This window comes from Hippoglossus hippoglossus, chromosome 5, assembly GCF_009819705.1.
Source record: "Hippoglossus hippoglossus isolate fHipHip1 chromosome 5, fHipHip1.pri, whole genome shotgun sequence".
Classification (NCBI taxonomy): Eukaryota; Metazoa; Chordata; class Actinopteri; order Pleuronectiformes; family Pleuronectidae; genus Hippoglossus; species Hippoglossus hippoglossus.
Window position 1 is genome coordinate 118,735 of NC_047155.1, and position 13,691 is coordinate 132,425.

A 13,691-nucleotide genomic window follows, 5' to 3' on the forward strand; every position below is an offset into this window, starting at 1 on the left:
AAGTGGTTAGGAGTCTGACCCCACTCGCTCTCTTCCTCTCGCTCAACGTCGTGATGTCAGCCATTGTTGAGATCAGCCCACCCTAGTTTAGAACTTTCCAGAAAAACAGTAAATCTCATTCAGTGTTCTTCATAGTGTTTTCTGCATCTTGTTCTACTTCACCAGTCGGTTCTGTGATGGTTCTTAAAGACTAACTGACCTTTAGCATTTTAACTTTTTCTTTACAGATTCTCATCCTGAATGAGGTTTCCGCTTCTCATTTCACGAATCAATCAATCAAATTTGATCTGTATAGCCCATATTCACATATTCCTCGGTCCTGCCTCGTCGTCCTCGGTCCTGCCTCGTCGTCCTCGGTCCTGCCTCGTCGTCCTCGGTCCTGCCTCGTCGTCCTCGGTCCTGCCTCGTCGTCCTCGGTCCTGCCCTGCCTGGGGGGTAAGAGCAACGATGTAGCTGGCACCTCGTTACACATCTCTCTTACTCTGCACAGACACACGATCCCAGTTGGAGAAGTCATCGCAATTTATTGAGGCCTGAAATTAATTTCATACGTCTTAACAAGAGAATCCAGCGAGGCATAGAGAGAGAGAGAGAGAGAGGCAGAGAGAGGGAGAGAGAGAGAGAGAGAGAGAGAGAGAGAGAGAGAGAGAGAGAGAGAGAGAGAGAGAGAGAGAGAGAGAGAGAGAGAGAGAGAGAGAGAGAGAGGGGGGGGGGGGGGGGGGGGGAGAGAGAGAGAGAGAGAGGGAGAGAGGGAGAGAGAGAGAGAGGCAGAGAGAGAGAGAGAGAGAGAGAGGGGGGGGGGAGGGAGAGAGAGAGAGAGAGAGAGGCATAGAGAGAGAGAGCGATGAGAGAGCAGAGCTGAGAGAAACTGGAGGCAAAGAATTCACTGACATGCACACACGGGTAAATATTCATAATAATCATGATGATGATACTGAAACAAAATCCTGTGAGTGTAACTGCAAACAGAACCAAACTTTGTGGAGGCAACAGACTGACGTCAGTAGAGATCAACACGGTTCGATTTGACAACATGGAAGTTGATAGAGGTTTAAAACATTAATCATGTGAAGGCCATGTCATCTCCATGTTTCTCCTCTCAAACTTCTACTGTCTCGAAAACACCATTCTATTATGATGAAGGTTGAATGCTCTAGTTACTGAAGCTGCTCATACACTGCAGTTTAGAAATGTTGTCAAATTCAAACGTCTGTGAAGGAAAACCAGAGCTCATGAATATGTGTGTTAGGGCGTCACACTGTTTGTTCTGATGGTCAAGCCCCGACCTGCCTGCTCCCGACTCAGCCCCCAGGACCCGTCTGACTCGTCAAAGAAGAAGGAGTTTGTTGCTTTATTGATGCTAATAAGACAGAAACAGTCTGTATCATTCTGAGTTGACATCTCTCTATCGGGGACATTTCAAACAGGAAGGTGTATTCCATGTTCTCTGTCCTCGTGTCACCATATCCTGCTCTCACTTTGAATGTGTTCACTTTCAGAACATGAAGGCATTGAACAGCGACTGCTGAGAAAACTTCACCACACGCAGAGATGATTTAAATGAAAATCTGAAAGATCAAAACTAAATAAAAACAATAGTTGTTGACAGACGTGTGTCTCAGTTGGACTTGTATTTACTTTCAGCCTCGGTGGATGTGATGCTGTGAGAACAGCTTGTCTCCGTTTCTCTGCTGAACTTACAATCTGCATGTCAGATGTAGGAGAATTCATTTTCATGATAATTAAATCTGACGGAGGAGCTCAGCAGGATTAATGCTCTCACAGTAAAGATACAGCCTCCACTCAGGGTCATGTGGCTATTTGAGTTATTGAATCAAACACAGGATTAATATCATTAACCTGATTGTATCAAACAACAGACGTGGATATAATGTCCCTCTGTGTGTGTGTGTGTGTGTGTGTGTGTGTGTGTGTGTGTGTGTGCGTGTGCGTGTGTGTGTGTGTGTGTGTTCCTGGATTTGCTGATCATCTTGTTCCCTTGTACATGCTCACGTCATATTTCATGTTGAGAGTGAATGCACACGGCTGCTTTCTGTTTGTGTAGATGTTTTTGTTCCCTGTGCAATTGTTCATGTGTCTACAGAAAATTCATACCTGATGTTGAACAGCTATGACATCACAACATCTAGACAACAGCGTCTTTCATTATGTTTTTCTACTTCTCGCATTACGTTACCTGACTGCTAGCTAAACTGTTAGCCTCCATGTTAGCAGCCATGTTCTCATGACGTCTTCACGTTTCGCACAATGAACCACGAGCTCACGAGTTTCATTTGAAGTCCTGTACTCAACCACAGATCCTGACTGAGGAAAGATACTCCTCCACTCTGGACTGTTTCCGTAACTTCAGAAGAACAAAGCCTCAGTTTGAGCTGTTCAACTTTTGTATGTATCTCATCAACAATTGACCTGCTTCATTATTTTGAATCATAAATCGAGAAGCTCATGGAAAATGTGTAGTGAAACATTTCAGTGTCGGACTCGTACAATATTTAATCAACATGTTGTATCTTCAGCTGCTGCATGTAAAATCATTTCTCCTCTGCCTCTTCACATTGGATTTGATCTGCAGATTTTCAGCATTAACAGACTCTGAACTCCTTTTGAACGTTAGCAGCAGATAAATTACTGACCAGATCCTGATGCTAATTTTCTGTCCCTAGTGTTTTCACTGACCTGCTGATGTTTCGTCTGTTGTGACGGCCAGGGTTCGATTTACATCTGAATCCAATGAGCAGATTGCTGTGACATTTATTAAAAAGATTTATGGTGTAGCTGTAAAATATCCAACCTTAATTACCTTTCTTTGTCTTGAGAGTTTGATAATGACATCATTTCCTATTTTCATGTATATTGCTATTTGGAATTTTTCAATATTAGTATCAGCCTCCAAATTCCATATCGGCTGGGCTCTATAGGGCAACGTCTAAAAATGTTGATGTTTTTTACTATATGACGATCCTGGACTAAAATCATCCTTATTGATAAACTGCAAATATAACTCGACAAATTTTGCTCCACTAATTATTTACGGTAAGAAGCAATGTCTGTCACATGGCGACTGAATGACATGTACGATTCGTCCCTCGGCCTGAAGCGGAGCTCAAAGTCATCATTGTTAAGTGAGAGGGTTAGGGTTAGAGAGAAACTTCCCTCATCATCTCCTCAGCACTCTGATGGAGGGGGGGGGGGCTTCAGGGGGAAACAGCGCTGCAGCAGAATCCAACACAGCTGGAGTAACTAGTGACTGATTCTTCAGACGTAATAAAGCTGTGACGTCATCAAGTGACCACAAGCCCCACTTTCATATTCAACTGGGAATGACGTCATTTACACAAAGTGTTTAGACTCAATGTTCGAAACTGGAAGTCACGATGCTACCGGAACTAGCGATGCTACCGTGCACCCTGCACATGCCCTTGGGTGCACAGGATGTGTGTCTGCGTGCGAACGTGAACTCGGCTCCGAGGAGAATATCCGAGACATTTAGGCTAAAAGGGGCTTACAGACACACCACAGATAAACATGGCTGACGGTTTTCATGACATGTGAACTTTCTCAAAAGCTTACAATTGTGAAAGTTGTGTTTGTGAACATTTTCAGAAATGATGGAGGTCATAAACGTTATTTCTTTGCATTTCCTGTGTTTCCCCCACTGCTAGCTTGCTTACTTATTAGCCTCTATAGCTTCAAGATGCCGACACGTGTGTGTGTGTGTGTGTGTGTGTGTGTGTGTGTGTGTGTGTGTGTGTGTGTGTGTGTGTGTGTGTGTGTGAGAGAACAGCCTCTCTGACACAGCAGAGTTGTATTTAATGTCTCGGTGTCTACATCTTCAGTAACCTGCTTAGCGGTGTCTAATTACCTCTGTGTGTTTGTCAACTGTGGCAGGGATTTAGTTTTTTATCATTATTTAAATAGTCCTTTACAAGTGAACCAGTGGGACGTGACTTGTCGTCTGGTCCATAATCCTGAAAGAATTGTTTACCTCTGAGAATAAGGGGAGCGATTGTCTTGCCTGAGCGGTGGAGCTCATTATTGATGCTGCATTAAAGAAAACAAGGGAACGATTGTTAAAGAGAAATCAAGGGAACATGAAGCATGAGTCTGCCAGTGAAAACAAGGAGGTTTCCTCAGAGGGAGGGAGAGAAGAGAGGGAGAGAGGGAGGGAGGGAGAGAAGAGAGGGAGGGAGGGAGAGAGGGAGGGAGGGAGAGAGAGAGGGAGGGAGGGAGAGAAGAGAGGGAGGGAGGGAGAGAAGAGAGGGAGGGAGAGAGGGAGGGAGAGAGGGAGGGAGAGAAGAGAGAGAGGGAGAGAAGAGAGAGAGGGAGAGAGGGAGGGAGGGAGAGAAGAGAGGGAGAGAGGGAGGGAGGGAGAGAAGAGAGGGAGGGAGAGAAGAGAGGGAGGGAGGGAGAGAGGGAGGGAGGGAGAGAGAGAGGGAGGGAGGGAGAGAAGAGAGGGAGGGAGGGAGGGAGAGAAGAGAGGGAGGGAGGGAGAGAAGAGAGGGAGAGAGGGAGGGAGGGAGAGAAGAGAGGGAGGGAGAGAAGAGAGAGAGGGAGAGAAGAGAGAGAGGGAGAGAGGGAGGGAGGGAGAGAAGAGAGGGAGAGAGGGAGGGAGGGAGAGAAGAGAGGGAGGGAGAGAGAGAGGGAGGGAGGGAGAGAAGAGAGGGAGGGAGGGAGGGAGGGAGAGAAGAGAGGGAGGGAGGGAGAGAAGAGAGGGAGGGAGAGAGGGAGGGGGAGGGAGAGAAGAGAGGGAGGGAGAGAAGAGCGGGAGGGAGAGAAGGAGGGAGGGAGAGAAGAGAGGGAGGGAGAGAGGGAGGGAGAGAAGAGAGGGAGGGAGAGAAGGAGGGAGGGAGAGAAGAGAGGGAGGGAGAGAGGGAGGGAGAGAAGAGAGGGAGGGAGAGAGGGAGAGAAGAGAAGGAGGGAGAGAAGAGAGGGAGGGAGAGAGGGAGGGAGAGAAGAGAGGGAGGGAGAGAGGGAGGGAGAGAGAGAGAGGGAGGGAGAGAAGGAGGGAGGGAGAGAAGAGAGGGAGGGAGAGAGGGAGGGAGAGAGGGAGGGAGAGAAGAGAGGGAGGGAGAGAAGAGAAGTTTAAAGAACAACACAGAATCAGGACTGAACTCACTGTCAGGTCCTGTAATTAGATCTGGAGAAGACAAAACTAAAACTAAACTATAGCAGCGACTGATCGGAGCCGGCATTTTAACCTGGGATTAGAACTCACAACCTTAGACTCTGAGGTCATGACCTCAATGAGACTGACTCGCTCGTGATGTAACTTCACTACATTTATTTTCACAAAGTTTCATGATGAGAAACTGATGTTTAAAGATGATGTTTTTCCATTGACTGCAAAAGGTGACATGATGATAAATGTCAAAACATTTTATACCCAGTCACTGATCAAAAGAAGAAAGGAGGCGAAGGAAGGTGATGAAAGAAAGAAAGACAACAGGTTAGAGCAGAGATGTGGATGGAGGGAGAGAGGGAGGATAAGTGGATTGATGGAAGGTGTGAGAAAAGGAAGGAAGGAAGGGAGGAAAGGGCAACAGGAAGTGGGAGTGATGACAGAAGTGGAAGGGGCGCATGTGGTGTATAGCAGTAGTGCTCTAACCAGAAGGTCAGTGGTTTGATTCCCAGTTTTCCCCATCTGCAGGCCACAGTGTCCTTGGGCAAGGTGCTGAACCCGGAGTGGCCCCTCATAGATGTTGATGTCGTGTGGCCGTGCACTTCCCTGTAAATCACTGAGGCTCCAGTGGTGCGCTAACTTAGTTGAAGACTAACGTCTGGTTAAAGATGTCCATCGTTTGTTATCGATGGTGATTGGTTCTCAGGATGTGTCCAGGCTGCAGCTGTGAACCATTTCTCTTCCTGTACTGGTCCGTTACTTTCTACCCGATAAGAAGAGACGACCACCTCATCACGTACAACCTTGATGTCTTGATCGTGTCAGTGGTTATTTTTTACCATCATTCATTTCCCAGCGGTGTCCGTCTGTTAGCACCGTTGTTATATGAGAACTGATCTGTTGTCAGTTTCTCTCACAGCAGTGAAAAACCTTTATTACACGTGTTAAATCTCTCAGAACTGTACAAACATGTATGATCACATGCGCGTGATGAATCCTAAACCACTGAGCTTAGAGCAGATCTCTGTGCAGCGGTGGTCTGATTCCCACAGTTCACCTGGTGTCGTGCAGACTGAGCCTGAGGCTGCGTTACACGGATCCTCTGCTTTCCTGCTTATCTGGTCCCAGAGCAGCTGCTCGGCTGTGAGCTGCCCCCTATCTGTGAGCTGGGTAACACACGAGATAAGATAGCACCCAGGGGAGAGTCCTCATCGGCTATCACTGTGTGTGTGTCTGTGTGTGTGAGTGTGCTGTCTAATGTGTCTGTCTGTCTGTCTGATGTGTGTGTGTGTCTATATGTGTCTGTGTGATGTTTGTGATGTGTGTGTGTCTGTCTGTCTGTCTAATGTGTGTGTGTGTGTGTCTGTGTGATATGTCTGTTTGTGATGTGTGTGTGTGTGTGTGCGTGTGTCTGTGTGAAGTGTTTGTCTGTTTGTTGTGTGTGCACTGTCTAGTGTGGTGTGTGTGTGTATGTGTGTGTGTGTGTGTGTGTGTGCGTGTGTCTGTGTGAAGTGTTTGTCTGTTTGTTGTGTGTGCACTGTCTAGTGTGGTGTGTGTGTGTGTGTGTGTGTGTGTGTCTGTGTGAAGTGTTTGTCTGTTTGTTGTGTGTGCACTGTCTAGTGTGTGTGTGTGTGTATGTGTGTGTGTGTTTGTTTGTTTGTTTGTTTGTTTGTTTGTTTGTTTGTTTGTTGGTTGTGTGCCTGTGTGCACTGTCTAATGTGTGTGTGATATGTCTGTGTCTGTGTGTTGTGTGTTTGTATGTGTGTGTTGTGTGCGTGTCGGTGTATTGTGTCTGTGGGTCTTTGTGATGTGTGTGTGTCTGTGTTGTGAGTGTTGTGTCTCCCCAGCAGCTGATCTGCTTGTTTCTCTGAGTCGTTCACACAGATACAGTTTGGACAGTTGTCAGTAACATTGGTTTATTACCCATGATGCAGTGCTGGAGCCCTTTAATGTGTTATCACTCTATTGTTGTGTTATATTTGAACACAAGAGCAATCTGCTGCTTCACTGTGGACACACACAGTTTCACACATGAACTAAAGACAGGTTCCTGAAACGTTCTGGAGGTTCTGTATGTGAGAACCCCGGCTGAAACATGTCTGTATACTTTCTATTGAAGTATAAATAAGTGTATGTGAGGTCGTGTTAAATAAAGATGAAGATCTTTTCATCTGGCGCCACCAACAGGTGCTAAGATTTTAAAATTCCTTAACGTTAGCATTTTAGCTGAGCAGTTTTCATACCTAAACCAAGCCAAAACAAACACTGAGAACGTTCTGATGAGCTCTGTCCTCTCAACCTGTTGCCTGCAGTAGATCATTTACTTTATTGACCCGTCAGAAAGAATCACAAATCACAGCAACTCTATAAGAGCTTTAACGTCACTGGAGCTTCGGTGTGATCATTTAAATCCTGAGAACTCATTCATAGTTTATTTTTTCCAAATGAATTTCACGTCTAAAAGTCCAGAAGTGGCTAAGAATGCGGACGGTGGATTTCTGACGGTCCCTGAATGCACCTCGTCGGATGATATCTGCAGACATTCAGGCTTAAGGACCTTGTTTAGAGTCGAATATGAAAGTCGGGGCTCGTGGACACTTGATGACACCACAGGAGCAGATATGGAGGCAGGTTATGTTTTTAGCTGTTGTTTTTTTACCTTTGAACATAAGCCCCTAATATCTTCAGTTGTATTGGATTTTGCTGCAACGCCCATCGGCATGGGGTGAGTAGATAATGAGCGAGTTATCATTTTTGGGTGAACTGTTCCTTTAAACATTACAAACACATATCAAAACAAGGGGCTTGTGTGTAGACATGACATTCAAACACACAGGAAGCACAAGAAGAGGTGGAGATCAATCTTTAAATCGGACTTATCTATCAACCCTCCACCTGAAGGTAAAGTCTGAGATCACAGAAACCAGTTCATCCAGTTCCATCGTCCGCCTGCCCTCACTCTGAATCATGATAGTCTGTGATTTCAACATTCATGTAGATGTTGCTAACGACAACAGCATTTAACTCATTAACAGACTGAACATGTGAACAAACTCATGTTTAAATCACACTCTTGATCTTGTTCTGGCAGAGACATTGAAAACCTAATAATATTTCAACAGAACCTTCTTCTCCGACCCTTTTTTATTTACATTTGAATTTACAATTATTGACTTTACTGACTTTGAAATTTAAAGAACTGATCCTCCTACACTTACCTCACAGCCATGTGGCAGTACAATACAGGAAAGTTATCACAGCTTCACTCCCACACTAGTTGATAACTTTGTTAATAGAACAGCAGCCTCATTAAAAACAACCATAACAACAATAGTCTGATAAATTACCAGAAAGCCAGAAGCTCCTATTATTCATTATTAATAGAAGAAACTAAGAAGAAGCCCAGGTTCCTCTTCAGCTCTGCAGCTGACAGTCACAGCTCCACTGATCCATCTTTTCCTCTGAGGAGCAATGATTTCATGAACTTCTTCACAACTAAATTAGATCATTTATATTATGACTTAGTGCTGAACAAATACAATCAAATTCAATTCAATACAGGTTGGATATTGCACTTATCCCACTAGATGTATATATTGATATCTATACGTAAGCCATGTATACATATTAGGGCTGTCAAATGATTTTAATCAGATTAATCACAGGGAGCTGTGACCTTCATCCTAAACCATCGGGGCGTCTGAGCCTTTGCTCTTTTTTTATTTTTTGCAAATATAGGATGGTTGAATAAAACTTTTTTCTTTTCTTGTTTAAATCAAACAAACAACAAAACCTTTACACAAGTGAATGTGAATGTGAAATCTGAATCTGAGCCCATCTGCAGAAGCAGTGTTGAGCCAGTTCACACTTAAAAAGAACCAGTTCCCAGTTCAGTTCATGCAGATGAACTGGTTCAGGTTCACAGTTCATGTTTTATTGGGAGGATTCAGGTGACAGACGTCCGGTCGTGTGTTTGGTTCTGAGGCGATGGAGTCGGATCGTGTCTGCGTGTCGCTCATTCTAACACTGAGTCCTGACTGAGCGTCTCGTGTTGGACTGAAACTGTTGACGAGTCATTTCCATGATGTTTCAATGAGTCTGATAAACTGATTCTGCGCATGTATTAAAATTAACGCGTTAATTCCACAAATTAATCATCCTGCGTTAACGCGTTAATTTTGACAGCCTTAATACATATATATATATATATATGCACCCGTGTACACATACAAATACATACTCACATACCAACACTTGATTGTTTGATTGTCAATATTTGTCCTGCGGTTGTTTATCATCGCTGATCATCAGAACCTGCAAATCACTACGATCACATTCTTTAATTAACCTGCAACAACATTTCCTGTCAACAGAAAGGCAGGATTCCATTTCTGTGGATATTCACTTCACACAGATCCAACGATATTTTAATTAAAACATGGAGCAGTGTGTTTTTCTCTTGTGTCTGATGAGCAGTGAATCCGACTCGGAGGAGAAGGATTGATTACTGAGGGACGACAGATGAACTGACTCAGACCACGTGATTACAGACGTGACATTATTCACAACGTGTGGCTGCAGCTGATGTGTGATGCTTTCAATAAATCTATTCAAACACTGAGGTTGATGTTTCACCTTCATCATTCAGGCTTCTTGTAGTTTCCTCTTCACCTGCCTGGGCAGGTCGTCTCCAGACGTTTACACATGGTCCTGAACGCTGAACGCACCTCGCTGACCTCTGACCTGCTCCGTCATCACCAGTAGGTCACTCACTGCTCTGTGAAGGTCAGAGTGAGTCCATGTGAGAATACAGCAGGAAAATGTCCTGTGAGTCTTCATGTAGAGACTGATCATGGCTGTCTCATGTCTGAGAGCGCAGCACTTTGTGGTCCTCCTCCATATTGTGGAGAATTTAGTGTGAGAGAGTAAAGACAAATGAAACCAGAGAGAGAGAGAGAGAGAGAGAGAGAGAGAGAGAGAGAGAGAGAGAGAGACAGAGACAGAGAGAGAGAGAGAGAGAGACAGAGACAGAGAGAGGGAGAGAGAGAGAGAGAGAGAGAGAGAGAGAGAGAGAGAGAGAGAGAAAGAGACAGAGAGAGAGAGAGAGAGAGAGGGAGAGATAGCAGAAAACAGAAAACAGAAAACCTCTGTTCTTCTTCTCAATCACGTATTTATAAGGTTTTCAATCAATCCATCACGTTTTATTTGTATAGCCCATATTCACAAATTATAATTTGTCTCATAGATCTTAATGAAGTGTGACAGGAAAAACTAACCCTAACCCTATTAGCAGGGATTTTATTTAATGTGTTTACAGTTCTATGAACATGTAGATGGGCCCTGACTTTCTGTGGGTTGTCACCAGCTGTGACTTAACTTAGCTTGTACAGCTAATTCTGCAAATATTAAATAAACCTTTAAGTACTTTAGCTACCTTAGCCACATTAGCTAAAAGACTGATAATCAGCTACAGCTAGCTTCTCCTTTAATACGCATCGTATCGTATTGTTGTTATAGACAAACATCAAACCTGACGTCAGCATCTGATTGGTTAGAATCTGTCGTCGTGTTGACTTCTCTCATGAAGGTTAAACACGTGATCATGTGACCTGAACATTCCTGGTGTTTGAGGAAACATTGTGATGTGAATTTAAAAAATACATTAAATTAAATAAAGAAAGAAAACCCTCCTAATTCTCAGCTTTTATCTTTGTACCTCCTCCGCCTGCTACTCTTCTTCCTCTTCCTCCACCTTCTTCTCCTCCTCTTCCTACTTTTCCTCCTGCACCTGCTCCTGTTCTTCCTCTTCCTCTTCCTCCTCCTTTTCCTGCTCCGCTTCCTCCTGCTCCTCCTCCTCCTGTTCCTTCTTCTCATCCTCCTCTTCCTCCTCCTGCATCTCTGTGTTGGTGAGAATTAATACATAATGGAAGTGGTGGGATCGTGAAGTCGAAGCTGCAAATAACAACATGCATATTGCTCAGGTTGCCATGGCGACGGATTTCGAGCCCACAAGGTGCAAAGGGAGCTGCTGCTGTAACAGTCACACACACACACACACACACACACTAGACAGTGCACACACAACAAACAGACAAACACTTCACACAGACAGACACACACACACAGACACACACACACACACACACACTAGACAGTGCACACACAACAAACAGACAAACACTTCACACAGACACACACACACACACACACACACACACACACACTAGACAGTGCACACACAACAAACAGACAAACACTTCACACACACACACACACACACACACACACTAGACAGTGCACACACAACAAACAGACAAACACTTCACACACACACACACACACACACACACACACACACACACACACACACACACACACACAGGAATTAAAATGTGTGTTTTTCAGTCTTCCTGCTATAGATTCACTGTAGTTAAAAGATAAATAATAATTAATATAAGCACAGAAACAGATAAAAACCATTGTTCTGTCTGTAACAGTCACTGAAGAAAAGCCTCCTCAGGTGAGGTGAAGTGGTTTCAAATAGGTTGTTTAAACAGCGTTATTCAGCAACCGTGCTCAGTGTGTGATGTGATTATTAATTTGTATTACAGAGATTCTCAAATGCCGATAATCCCCTCAGTATTGTTTTTTGACAGAGAACTGGGAGGGATTCATAAATCATACTTTTCTTCCACGAGTCAGTGCAAGATGTCCCGTTCAGAACCAATTCATCACCTTAATAAATGTGTCACCACTCTGCTTTTTTATATTCTTCTTCTCACTGAACTCAGAGATGGAAGAGTTAATCTGCACAGATCACAGTGAGCAGGAGAAGTTAAAGCATCCACCTGCTTCCTCTGGGTTTTCAGGAAACCTCTTATATTAGGAACATTAGCAGATTATTGGAGGAAAAGTGGATTTAAATTGGTGTAATAAAGTGAAGGTTCATGTCATGTTATTATCTACTTGTCCTGGGCCCAGGAATATTCATTAATTATTTTAATTTTTCCAGAGACAATCCAGTTATTCTGTCCTCTAACATTTCTTATCTGATGATAAACACGACCCCCACAACAAGAAATTAACTCAGAGGCAGTTGAAGGTTCCACAAACATATTTCAGGCTGGTTCTTAATTTATGCCAAGATTAGTCTGACGCAACTTCCACAGTTTATTTTTTATGTTTCGGCCGTGTTTTAACAAAGGGAAAAAACAGGAAGTCCTTTTAAGAAAGTAAAAGTTTACGTCAGATCGTTTTCTACTGTGGCCTAAAGACAAGACAAGCTGTTCCACTCCAGTCCAGCAGGTGGTGGTAATGTAGAAGACTAGACAACATAGATGATGCTGTATCTAGTATCTGCTCTTCCAACTCACTACGGCCTGGACTTGAACGTCAGTCCATCCATCGTCTTTCTTCTATAACGTCATGTCGAGCACAATGAAAACAATATGTACAGATCGTTTAAACACGGTGGAGTACTCAACCAATCCAAAACATTCGGTGCCTCAGGCTCCAGCCCAACGATTCAATGGTTCCTGACCATGAGCAGGGACCCGAGCTGAACCCAGTGCTGTTTCAGAGTTGGTTCAACTTGCAAACCTTTTACGAACCAGTTTACTTTCCACGGGCTCGAGCCGCCCATGGAGCAACGTCCCTGTAGACGTCTGATGTCCCGGCAACACTAGCGCCGCCTTCAATCGCAACATCAACAATGGCGGACGACAGCGTCCTTTCAGTTTTATCTTCTTTGTTACACGACACAAGCTGTTTTTTAACAGTGGTCACAATGTTGTGTTTGATCTTTCTGGTTTTATTGGTGTGATAGCCTCGCTCCAGAACTTTCTTCTAGACCAGCGAAGTGTGCCAGAGTAGAACCAGGTTTCTGTCTGAGTCACTGAAAACACAAGTGGTTCTCGATCCGGCTCCGACCCTCGAACTGCTTTGGTGGAAGAGGAAAGGTTCAGAAGGTTGTCGAGTATTTAAAGAATCGCCTGTTGAACGATACAGCAGTGATGACAGAGTCGGTCGTTTTCACGAGTTAGCAGCTGAATGAAGTGTTGAGGTTTAATGTTGCTCAGTCTTATTTTTGTTATTGTTTCCATTGGATGTCAAATGAGCTGAATTCTTTCATTTCTGCTGGTTTGACTCTTTCTCAATCAGAAGCTTTTCACTATCGACCGTTTGGCGGCTTAAGCTGCTGCAGTGTGAACAGGCTGATCTGATTCGCTGTTTGTTTTGTTAAACCTTCATTTCATGTTAGAATCTGTCTTTGGCATCCGTCAGAACCGCGACTGACTGAAACTACTCCCGGTTTGTCCGGGGTGGACCTGAGCGTCCCAGCAGTCGACTGATTTCACTCTAACTCACCAGCTGATCAGGACGCTGCCGCCTCTTCTCTGACAGAGCCACTGATCCAGGAGGAGGAGAATCACCTGGAAGATGTTGAGAAGAAAGACTGCGTCTGAGCCGATCTCCTCACACACGTCCTCGTTCATTCAGCAGAGTGACGTCGCACACAGATTAACTCAGGGGCTTCCCCGCCTCCTGTTTC

General features: G+C 44.4%; 1 long non-coding RNA gene across 1 annotated transcript; it reads left to right on the top strand.

Annotated features, from left to right (window-relative positions):
* The first annotated feature begins 1,665 nt into the window (after nt 1–1,665).
* Nucleotides 1,666–10,803, top strand: LOC117761474. The gene is made up of 3 exons (XR_004613835.1): nt 1,666–1,676; nt 7,183–7,186; nt 10,431–10,803. It is a non-coding gene; the product is annotated as an uncharacterized LOC117761474 (long non-coding RNA).
* Nucleotides 10,804–13,691: the final 2,888 nt, after the last annotated feature.